The sequence below is a fragment of the Cebus imitator genome, unplaced genomic scaffold (genome assembly GCF_001604975.1).
Source record: "Cebus imitator isolate Cc_AM_T3 unplaced genomic scaffold, Cebus_imitator-1.0 Scaffold96, whole genome shotgun sequence".
NCBI lineage: Eukaryota > Metazoa > Chordata > Mammalia > Primates > Cebidae > Cebus > Cebus imitator.
Genome location: NW_016107411.1, coordinates 2,454,840 through 2,465,849, shown reverse-complemented (window position 1 = coordinate 2,465,849; position 11,010 = coordinate 2,454,840). Strand labels below are relative to the sequence as shown.

At 44.8% G+C, this 11,010-nt stretch overlaps 1 pseudogene; it reads left to right on the top strand.

Moving 5' to 3' along the window:
* The first annotated feature begins 4,601 nt into the window (after positions 1-4,601).
* LOC108309656 lies at positions 4,602-6,946 on the top strand (annotated as a pseudogene).
* The last annotated feature ends 4,064 nt before the right edge of the window (positions 6,947-11,010 follow it).

The window sequence follows — 11,010 nt, the reverse complement described above, 5'->3', positions numbered from 1 at the left end:
TATATATCCTATATGTGTGTGTATATATGTATATATCCTATATGTGTGTGTGTGTATATATATATCCTATATGTGTGTGTATATATATATCCTATTAGTTATATATATATATATGTGTGTGTGTGTGTGTATATATATATATATACTATATATATATCCGTGTGTGTATATATATGTATCCTATTAGTTCTGAATAAACACACATATATATACACATACATATATACACACACACACACACATATATATATGAGTTTATTAAGTATTAACTTACATGATCACAAGTTTCCACAATAGGATGTCTGCAAGCTTAAGAAGCAAGAAGAGCCAGTCCAAGTCTCAAAACTGAAGAACCTGGAGTCCAATGTTTGAGGGAAGGAAGCATCCAGCACGGGAGAAAGATGTAGGCTGGGAGACTAGGCCCATCTCACCTTTTCACATTTTTCTGTCTGCTTTATATTCACTGGCAGCTGATTAGATTGTGTCCACCAAATTACGGGTGGGTCTGCCTTCCCCACCCTGTTGATTCAAATGTTAATCTCCTTTGACAGCACCGTCACAGACACACCCAGGATCAGTGCTTTGCATCCTTTAATCCAATCAAGTTGACACTCAGTATTAACCATCACAAGTCAACCTCTTTTCAACTTGAACCCATATACATCTCCTGTATATGGGAGATGTATATGGGTTCATACATCATACATAATCTTCAAATAAAGACAATAATAAGGTCATAATTATGCCTAACATAATCCAACTATCCTTCACACAACCAGAAATGCACCAATCCCCAACCCAAATATTATTACATAAAATTAACAATACCTAAATGCTGATATGAAGTCAACAAATCTTATGTCACATGATAAAGAAAAAATAAAATGAAGATATTTTCTTAGTACAAGGTATACATGGACAGGCATGTTTTTAACAACAGAAGAAGGAAATACTCATGACAGTTACAGTCCTCCTTTCTGCAGCTGGTCATGCGGTCATAGCTGGTATTGATGACTACCTTCTTCTACTCCCCATTCTGTATTCCCTTTGCCTTCAGCAAACACCTCATCAGGTCGTGGTTTTTTCCCTGGTGGAGTGACCCAAACCTTCATTTCTGAGGGTTCTGAACCATCTGTTGTCTGCCTGGGTTGGGTTGTTGTAGTTTCCCATTGACTTAAACACGGGGCCTGGTAATACTAAGAGACACCCTAATGGATCTCCTGTATTCCATGCATACTCTTATCTTCATTATGGAGTAGTAGACCAATTTCATCTTGATAATTGGGGTCAATCACCCCAGCCAACACTGTAACTCCTTTCTTAGCCTGTTCACTTAGAGGTAGGAGGACCTCAAAGTGTCCAGGTGACAATCTTAACTTCCAATTTAATGGAATTGTTGTGTGTCTCCTGGTGGAAGCATTCCTCTCTCAGGAACTAAGACCTGTAGGCCAGCAGAACGTAATGTGGCAGGAACAGGAAGCAAAAATTTTGCTAGCGGATCACTGGAGATGATGGTGAGTGGTGCCACTTCCACTTCCACCCTCTGATTCCTGGACCTGTGAATCCTGGCTATGGGAGAAACAGTACCATATATTGGACACTGATTCAGAGATACATGGTCTTCTGTAGAACTTTGCCCCAGCCCTGCAAAGTATTGTCACCTAGTTGGTGGTGTAATTATGACTTCAAAAGGCCATTCTTCCATTCTATCAATCCAGCCACTTCAGGATGATGGGGTACATGATAAGACCTGTGAATCCCATGAGCATGAGCCTACTGCCACACTTCTTTAGCTGTAAAATGAGTGCCTCGGTCAGAGGCAATGCTGTGTGGAATACCATGACGATAGATAAGTTATTTCGTGAGTCCGCAGTTAGTAGTCTTGGCAGGAGCATTGCACACAGGATAGGCAAACCCATATCCAGAGTAAGTGTCTATTCCAGTGAGGACAAACCTCTGCCCTTTCCATGATGGAAGAGGTCCAATATAATCAACCTGCCACCAGGTAGCTGGCTGATCACCCTGAGGAATGGTGCCATATCGAGGGCTCAGTGTTGGGCTCTGCTGCTGGCAAATTGAGCACTCAGCAGGGACTGGAGTCACGTCAGCCTTAATGAGTGGAAGTCCATGTTGCTGAGCCCAGGCATAACTTCCATCCCTGCAACCATGGCCAGTTCATGGGCCCATTGGGCAGTGACGGGCGACTGGGGAAAGAGGCTGAGTGGTGTCCACAGAACAGGTCATCCTATCCACTTGATTATTAAAATCCTCCTCTGCTGAGGTCACCCTTTGGTGAACACTTACATGGGATACAAATATCTTCACAGTTTTTTTTTTTACCACTCAGAGAAGTCCATCCACATACCTCTTTCCCAAATTTCTTTGTCACCAATTTTCCAGTCATGCTTCTTCCATGTCCCTGACCATTCAGCCAAACCATTGGCTACAGCCCATGAATCACACATCTGGCCATTTCTCCTTCTATGCATAGTGCACAGCCAAATGCACTGCTAATGTTTCGCCCACTGGGAAGTTTTCCCTTCACCGCTGTCCTTCAGGGATGTCCTAGAAAGGGCTGTCGTGCTACATCTGTCCGCTTTCGGGTTGCACCCGCATATCGTGCAGAGCCATCTGTGACCCAGGCCCCAGTCTTCTCTTCCTCTGTCAGCTGATCATAGGGCACTCCCTGTGAAGCCATCAGTGCAGGCTGGGGAAGAAAAAACAGGGTGGCAGGAATGGATACCATGGGCATTTGAGCCACTTCCTCGTGTAACATACTTGTGTCTTCGGGACCTGCTTGAGCCCGATCGCATGTATACCACCTCCATTCGATGACAGAATGCTGCTATGCAAGACCCACTTTATGGCTAGATGGATCAGAAAGCACCCAGTTTATGATAGGCAGTTCAGGTCTGATGGTGACTTGATGACCTATAGTTAAATGTTCAGTTTTCATCAAAGCCCAGTAACAGGCCAAGAGCTGTCTCTTAAAAGGAGAGTAGTTATCTCCAGAAGATGACAAGGCCTTGCTCCAAAATCCGAGAGGCCTCCACTGTGATTCACCTATGGGAGCCTGCCAAAGGCTCCAAACAGGATCCCTATCTGCCACTGACAGCTCACGCACCATTGGATCTGCCAGGTCGTACGGCCCAAGAGGCAGAGCAGCTTGCACAGCAGCCTGGACCTGCTGCAGAGCCTTCTCCTGTTCTGGACCCCACTCAAAACTGTCAGCCTTTCAGGCCACTTGATAAATGGTCCTGTGTAACAAACCCAAATGAGGAATATGTTTCCTCCAAAATCCAAATAAGCCCACTAGGTGTTGTGCCTCTTTCTTGGTTGTAGGAGGGGTCAAATGCAGCAACTTATCCTTCACCTTGGAGGGAATGTCCCCCGAATTTTAGTCAAATTTATTTCCCATCCTCTGGCACACAGGTGTCTCACCAATAAGTCCAGTGTGTTTTCTACTTCTTGCTCACTGGATCCAATCAGCATAATGTCATCAACATAATGGACCAGTGTGATATCTTGCAGAAGCGAAAAGCAATCAAGTTCTCTCTGAATAGGATAATAACACAAAGCTGGAGAGTTGATATACTCCTAAGATAGGACAGTAAAGGTATATTGCTTGCCTTGCCAGCTGAAGGCAAATTGCTTCTGGTGGGCCTTATGGACAGGAATGGAGAAAAAGGCATTTGCCAAGTCAGTGGCTACATACCAGGCACCAGGAGATGTGTTAATTTGCTCAAACAACGAAACCACATCTGATACAGTAGCTGCAATTGGAGTCACCACTTGGTTAAGCTTAAGATACTCCACTGTGGCTGGGCGAGGTGGCTCACGCCTATAATCCCAGCACTTTGGGAAGCTGAGGAAGGTGGATCACGAGGTCAAGAGATCAAAACCATACTGGCCAACATGGTGAAACCCCCTCTCTACTAAAAAATAGAAAAATTAGCTGGGCGTGGTGGCGCATGCCTGTAGTCCAGCTACTCGGGAGGCTGAGGCAGGACAATTGCTTGAACCCCGGAGGCAGAGGTTGCAGTGACCCGAGATCATGTCATGCACTCCAGCCTGGGTGACAGAGCAAGACCCTGTCTTGAAAATAAATAAATAAATAAAAATTGCCAGGGACGGTGGCTCACGCCTGTAATCCCAGCATTTTGGGAGGCCGAAGTGGGTGGATCACAAGGTCAGGAGTTTGAGACCAGCCTGGCCAAGATGGTGAAACCCCCGTCTCTACTAAAAATAAAAAAAAGCTAGCCGGGCGTGGTGGCACGCACCTATAGTCCCAGCTACTTGGGAGGCTGAGGCAGAAGAATCGCCTGAACCCAGGAGGTGGAGGCTGCAGTAAGCTAAGATCGAGCCACTGCACTCCAGCCTGGGCAGCAGAGTAAGATTCCATCTCTGAATAAATAAATAAAATCTCGTTAATCATTTTTTTTAAAACTTCACAATGCCAGGGCAAGGGGCAGGCCAGCGAGGGGATGCGGGGTGCAGTGGCGCCCGCTTGGAGAAGTACAGCTGAGCGGCGCCTGCCTTAGCAAGTATGAAAAGACGTGTTTTCACCGAGGTGTCCTTAGAGATGACATGGATTTCTCCTCTGGGTGAAAGCAGAACCCTTTATAGTGGGTGCCTTGCAGGTCCCCTGCTCCATCCAAGTTTAGTCTTCACTATTTCAGGAAGATATCCACTTATGTGTGAATCCAGGCCACAGAAGGAGCTTCCCCACTCCTTTACTGGTCTAGATGGAGGCACATCACTTGTGGGAAGCTGCAGTTGGTCAAGGACTGTGGCTTTACTTTGAAATATCTGATAGTTTTGCAGTGAAGGCACCTGAGGAGCGCCTGGAATGGTTTGAGGTTCTGTCCGACTGCATGCCTGAGGAGGAAGTTGAAAAGCAGATGAATCAGCTTTCAATGGACACCTTGCAGTTTCTGCTCTTCTTATACACTCAACAATTGAACAAGTCCCTCCCAAGGACATCTTTGATTGGAGAAGAGTGGACTAGTCCCAGAAACAGATCTCAGTCTCTTGACCTTACTGAAAAATCGAATTGTCATAATCGGAACTGGAATGATTACAGTCACCAAGCTTTTGTCTATGATCATCTGTCTGATCTTCCTGAGCTGCTTCATCTCACTTCATCATTTCATTCAACCCATAGTACAACCCATAGTAGTCTAGTGTCTCGAGAAGCTGTTGCAGTGTTCAGCTTCCTTATTGAAGTTACAATAAGTAGAGGCCAGGAAGATCTGCCCACTTCATGAACTTGCACTGTGGCTACCCCTGCAGATAGTAGCTTCTCAAAGATCTCTAGGACTTTCTTTTTTTTTTTTTTTAAGATGGAGTTTCACCATGATGGCCAGGCTGGTCTTGAACTCCTGACCTCAGGTGATCCACCCACCTTGGCCTCCCAAAGTGCTAGGATTACAGGCGTGAGCCACCACGCCTGGCAAGACTTTGTCTTTCTACAAGCTGGAACCCTGGTTGAGGTCCTTGTCTGACTGGGAATCCATCTGGTACATCAGCTTGCCTCAAGTCTGGAAAGAAATTGGCTTGGGATCATCAAGTTGAAGGGATGACCAAAAGAGCTAAGATTGCTTGTAATTCTTTTTTTTTTTTTTTTTTTTTTTTTTTCAAGATGGAGTCTCACTCTGTTGCCCAGGCTGGAGGGCAGTGGTATAATCTCTGCTCACTGCAACCTCCACTTCCCAGGCTCAAGTGATTTTCCTGCCTCAGCCTCCCGAGTAACTGGGACTACAGGCACACACCACCATGCCCAGCTAATTTTTGTATTTATTTATTTATTTATTGAGACAGAGTTTTGCTCTTATTGCCCAGGCTGGAGTGCAATGGCGTGATCGTGGCTCACCGCAACCTCCGCCTCCCGGGTTCAAGTGATTCTTTTGCCTCACCCTCCTAAGTAGCTAGGATTACAGGCATGCACCAACATGACCAGATGATTTTGTATTTTTAGTAGAGACAGGGTTTCTCCCGGTTGGTCAGGCTGGTCTCAAACTTCCAATTTCAGGTGATCCACCCGCCTCAGCCTCCCAAAGTGCTGAGATTACAGGTGCGAGCCACTGCACCCAGCCCAGATTGTTTGTAATTCTTATGTGGCCCCTAGGATGTACTGCATGGTGGTGATGAGCCAGGTTTACAAGCGGATATTGGCTAAGAGCTCAGATACTCTCGTGGGGACACATGTAAAGATTCATCATTGCAACGAATCTTTCCTATATCTGCTCTCTTCCTTATTAACTGTGACAATTAAGAAGTGCAAGAATAGCATCTTTGTTTTGGACCCTGTAGCAACTATGCTTTACCTCCACAGTGGTGACAATGTTAAAGTCATTGCTGTTTGCCATCGTTTGTCCATCTCTTCTACAACAGGTTGCATCTTTCACATTCTGACACCTACGTGCCCACTTATTCTCTCTGGGAACCGGATAGTAACTTTGACCCTTTTCATACCCATTACCCAATATTAGAGGAACACATGGCCAGGACTGGCCTTGCTGCAGTGCCTAACTATGGGGATAATCCTATGTGTGTGCAGAGAGAACAGCAACACAAGTGTCTTTCGGCTTTTACCACTTTCGGAATTCTATGTATTTATCATTCCCTTTGAAATGGAAGAGGACACCACAGAGAATCCTGGGCGTCTTCCATCCATATATCAGAAAGCACTGGGTCGAAGAGAACAGAAGATACGGATCTGGCAGAAAACTGTGACGGAGGCTCATTTGACATAGGATCAAAGGAAGCAGTTCCAGGTACTGATAAAGGTTTTATGAATGGTTGATTAATACAGGACATCACCAACAGCTGGACAGCCTTTTATCCCATGCAGCAGGGTCCACACAAGCAGCTGGATAAGGATCTTACATTGAAAGACTGGGCCCTGGAAATACAAGAATAAATAGAGGATGGTGCTCATCTTGACACTAAATCGGGAAGGTGCTCTTGCTGCTTGAGAAACATTGGGAATTTTTCATCCTATTTAAGAACTTTATTTGATTTCCATTCCATAGTCATTTATTACTGTGTAGGCTGAATTTTAGCTAAACTCCTGACTTTTGTATAAACACATTGTTTATAGAACATCAGAAGACTCATCTTTGTGATGCCCAAATGAAAAAGCTGATGAAGGCAGTAGCATTGTATATATGTTAATATTAACACAATTGAGTGTAGATTTGCAACTATACTGTGTATCTTAATTTGTATGATGAAAAAATTTCATTTTTTCTAGAGTTAAATAAGAGTTTTGTAGTTCTGGCCGGGTGCAGTGGCTCACGCCTGTAATCCTAGCACTTTGGGAGACCGAGGTGGGTGGATCACCTGAGGTCAGGAGTTCAAGACCAGCCTGGCCATCATAGTGAAACCCCATCTTTATTTAAAAAAAAAAAAAAGAGTTTTATAGTTCTTTGTAACTATTTAAAAGGAAATTGCAGCCGGACACAGTGGTTCATACTTGTCATCCCAACACTTTGGGAGGCTGAAGCAATTCCTGATCTCACCTGGATCACCTGAGATCAGGAATTCGAGACCAGCCTGACCATTATGGTGAAATCCCATCTCTACTAAAAATGCAAAAAATTAGCTGGGCGTGGTGGCATGCCTTTGTAATCCCAGCTACTCAGGAGGCTGGGGTGGGAGAATTGCTTGAACCCAGGAGACGGAGGCTGTAGTGAGCCGAGATCCCACCACTGCACTCTAGCCAGAGCAAAGAGCAAGAGCCCATCTCAAAAATTATATAAATAATGGTGGAAATAGTGGAAATTGCTACTCCTTTAAAAAAATAATTGGAAGGAAAGTATAATTTGTTGGTATATAGATATAGCAGAAATCATTTTTATATATTTTAGTCCTTAAAGTAGGGAACTTAATGAGATTGTGTTAAAAAAAACCAAAAACTTATTTTGAAAGGTAGTCTCGCTCTGTCACCCAGGTTGGAGTGAGGTGGCATGATCTCGGCTCACTACAACCTCCACTTTCCAGGTTCAAGCAATTCTCCTACCTCAGCCTCCTAAGTAGCTGGGATTACAGATGTGCATCACCATGCCCTGCTGATTTCTGTACTTTTAGTAGAGATAGGGTTTCACCATGTTGATCAGGTTGGTCACGAACTTCTGACCTCAGATGATCCACCTGCCTCGGCCTCTCAAAGTGCAGCAATTACAGGCATGAACCGCCACACCTGGCCTAAAAATTTTTATTTTTCATTTTCTGCTTGAAATTTTTAATAAACTCTAAAGAATTTTTAAAAATTAAAAAGAAAACTTCACAATGCCTATATATAGATCAGATGTGCTTTTTCATGCATGCCACAAAAATTCTGAAACTCATTTTACTGAACTTAATAAATATTTTCAGGCTTATTTAGAAATATTTTCAGGCTGATTTACTTTTTTACTTTTACTTTCTCAAATGTGTCTGATAGGCCTGTGTACAGAGACTCGGCATAGTAGACAGTTAGAAATGTTGAACAGGCTGAGTGCAGTGACTCACGCCTGTAATCCCAGCACTTTGGAAGGCTGAGGCAGGCGGATCACAGGGTCAGGAGTTTGAGACCAGCCTGACCAATTTGGTGAAACCTCGTCTCTACTAAAAAAAATACAAAAATTAGCTGAGTGTGGTGACGGGCACCTGTAGTCCCAGCTACTCGGGAGGCCGAGGCAGGAGAATCGCTTGAACCCAGGATGCGAAGGTTGCCCCATTGAGCTGAGATTGCGGCACTGTACTCCAGCCTAGGCGACAGAGAGAGAGAGAGACTCTGTCTCAAAAAAAAAAAAAGAAAGAAAGAAAAGAAATGAGGAAAAAGAATGATGGGAACAGCTTAGGACAGATGTATGTTCACTTGATCCCAGTGCTAAAAGACATGTGTCTAGAATCGGCTTTGCCCCTCTCTGAGTAGATCTTAGCCCATATTTCTTCTCTCCAATTTATCTTTCTTTCAGTTGTCAAATACTGTGTATTTATTATGTACTAGCTATGAAGGGATTATTATCTTTCCCCATTCATCTTCTTTATACTTTCTAATTCCCCAAGAGAATGCTGTAGTTTGCTTATGTTATTTTTTAAACTGAAAAGAGAAATAAAAAGCTGCTTCTGTATCAGAACCACAGTTTTCTGACTTCTCTTGACTCTGGGTCTCTGTGGCCTCTTTTGTGAACTGGAGGTGAAATGTGACAGGAACACGAAAATGCCAATGTCTTTTGAGGCTGAAGATTTTAACAAAAGAGCAAATATTTGTAGAGATTATGTCCCTTAACTGAGCATCGGGGAAAGCAATCGTCTCTCCTCTTCACGTGCCAGGGAACTGGGCAGGGTGTCTACACCTATCAGAGCAGTCCCACTTCTCACTGATGGGATTGTGTAGTAATTTGGGACCTCATAATCAGGAAGTGAAGCAGAGGAAGTGTGATGATTTGGAATGGGAATACCAACAAGAATAATTGAGTCAAATTCTCTTTTCTTGGGCCCAACTTAAAAGGAACAGAAGCAGAAGGCTAATGCGTGAGATGTCTTTGAGACGTGGGCTCCTTTCAGACCATAACCCAGGAGAAACAGTTTGAGTGTTGTCTTCCATTCCCACATAGTCTGACCCAGCAAGACATCACCTACGACCCAGGATGACTGCTCCTTTATTGCTTCCTGCTGCATCCTGTGAAACCTAGATAAAGACCCTTGGTGCCAATTTTCTAATCTCTGGAGATTCAGCCGCCCTCTGTAGTTTCTTTTTTTTTTTTTTGAGACGGAGTTTCGCTCTTGTTACCCAGGCTGGAGTGCAATGGCGCCATCTCGGCTCATCGCAACCTCCGCCTCCTGGGTTCAGGCAATTCTCCTGCCTCAGCTTCCCGAGTAGCCGGGACCACAGGCACGCGCCACCATGCCCAGCTAATTTTTTTTTGTATTTTTAGTAGAGACGGGGTTTCACCATGTTGACCAGGATGGTCTCGATCTCTTGACCTCGTGATCCACCCGCCTCGGCCTCCCACAGTGCTGGGATTACAGGCTTGAGCCACCGCGCCCGGCCTGTAGTTTCTTAGTTATGCCAGACCCTGTTCCCAAAGGCCATGCCCGGCCTCACCCACTTAGTCCCTCTACCAAGGATCCAGAAAGACCTGGCACTGAGGATTGCCCTGAAGCAGGCTGATCACCAGCCTAACTCTCGAACCCCAGAGTTTCACCTCTAGGCTGGAGGATGTGAAAACAAGCAGGTTTTTCCAACCAGATACAAGACACTATAAGGACAGCAGCCCAGATAGATGCTTCCCAGGGGATGTCTTGATCTCTGTTCTGTAGCTGCTAGGCAGGGTTCAGCCTAATTCAGAGCAAGTGTACCTTCTCTACTGCAGACTGTGGCCACGAGCAGGAGCAGCATGTCTATAATGTAGTCTAGCTGTCACCAGGAGTGAGAATCCTCTACAAACTCAGGCACAGTTTTGTACTCTGCTGCTCAGAGCTACTCTGTCAAACCCTAGGGATGAAGCAGATATGGAGCCACAGACCTTGGCTGTGACCTCCTGATGATCATGCTAAGGCTATCAGGGGATCCACAGGCTCTCTGTGTTAAACCTGCAGTGAAGGCTGGGATTCACAGCTAATCTTTTCATTCCTATGAAAAAGAAGCCAACAAGGCAGGCCCCACGGCTCACGCCTGTAATCCCAGACTTTGGAAGGCTGAAGTGGGTAAATCACAAAGTCAGAAGTTCGAGACCAGCCTGGCCAACATGGTTAAACCCCATCTCTACTAAAAATACAAAATTAGCTGGGCCTGGTGGTACGTGCCTGTAGTTCCAGCTACTCAGTAGGCTGAGACAGGAGAATTGCTTGAACCTAGGAGGCAGAGGCAGTGAGCCAAGATCATGCCACTGCACTCCAGCCTGGGTGACAGAGCAAGACTCTGTCTCAAAAAATAAAGTAATAATTAAAGAGGTAATAAGGATGGAACCCTAATCCAACAGAACCTGTGTCCCTTTTTTTTTTTTTTTTTTTTTTTTT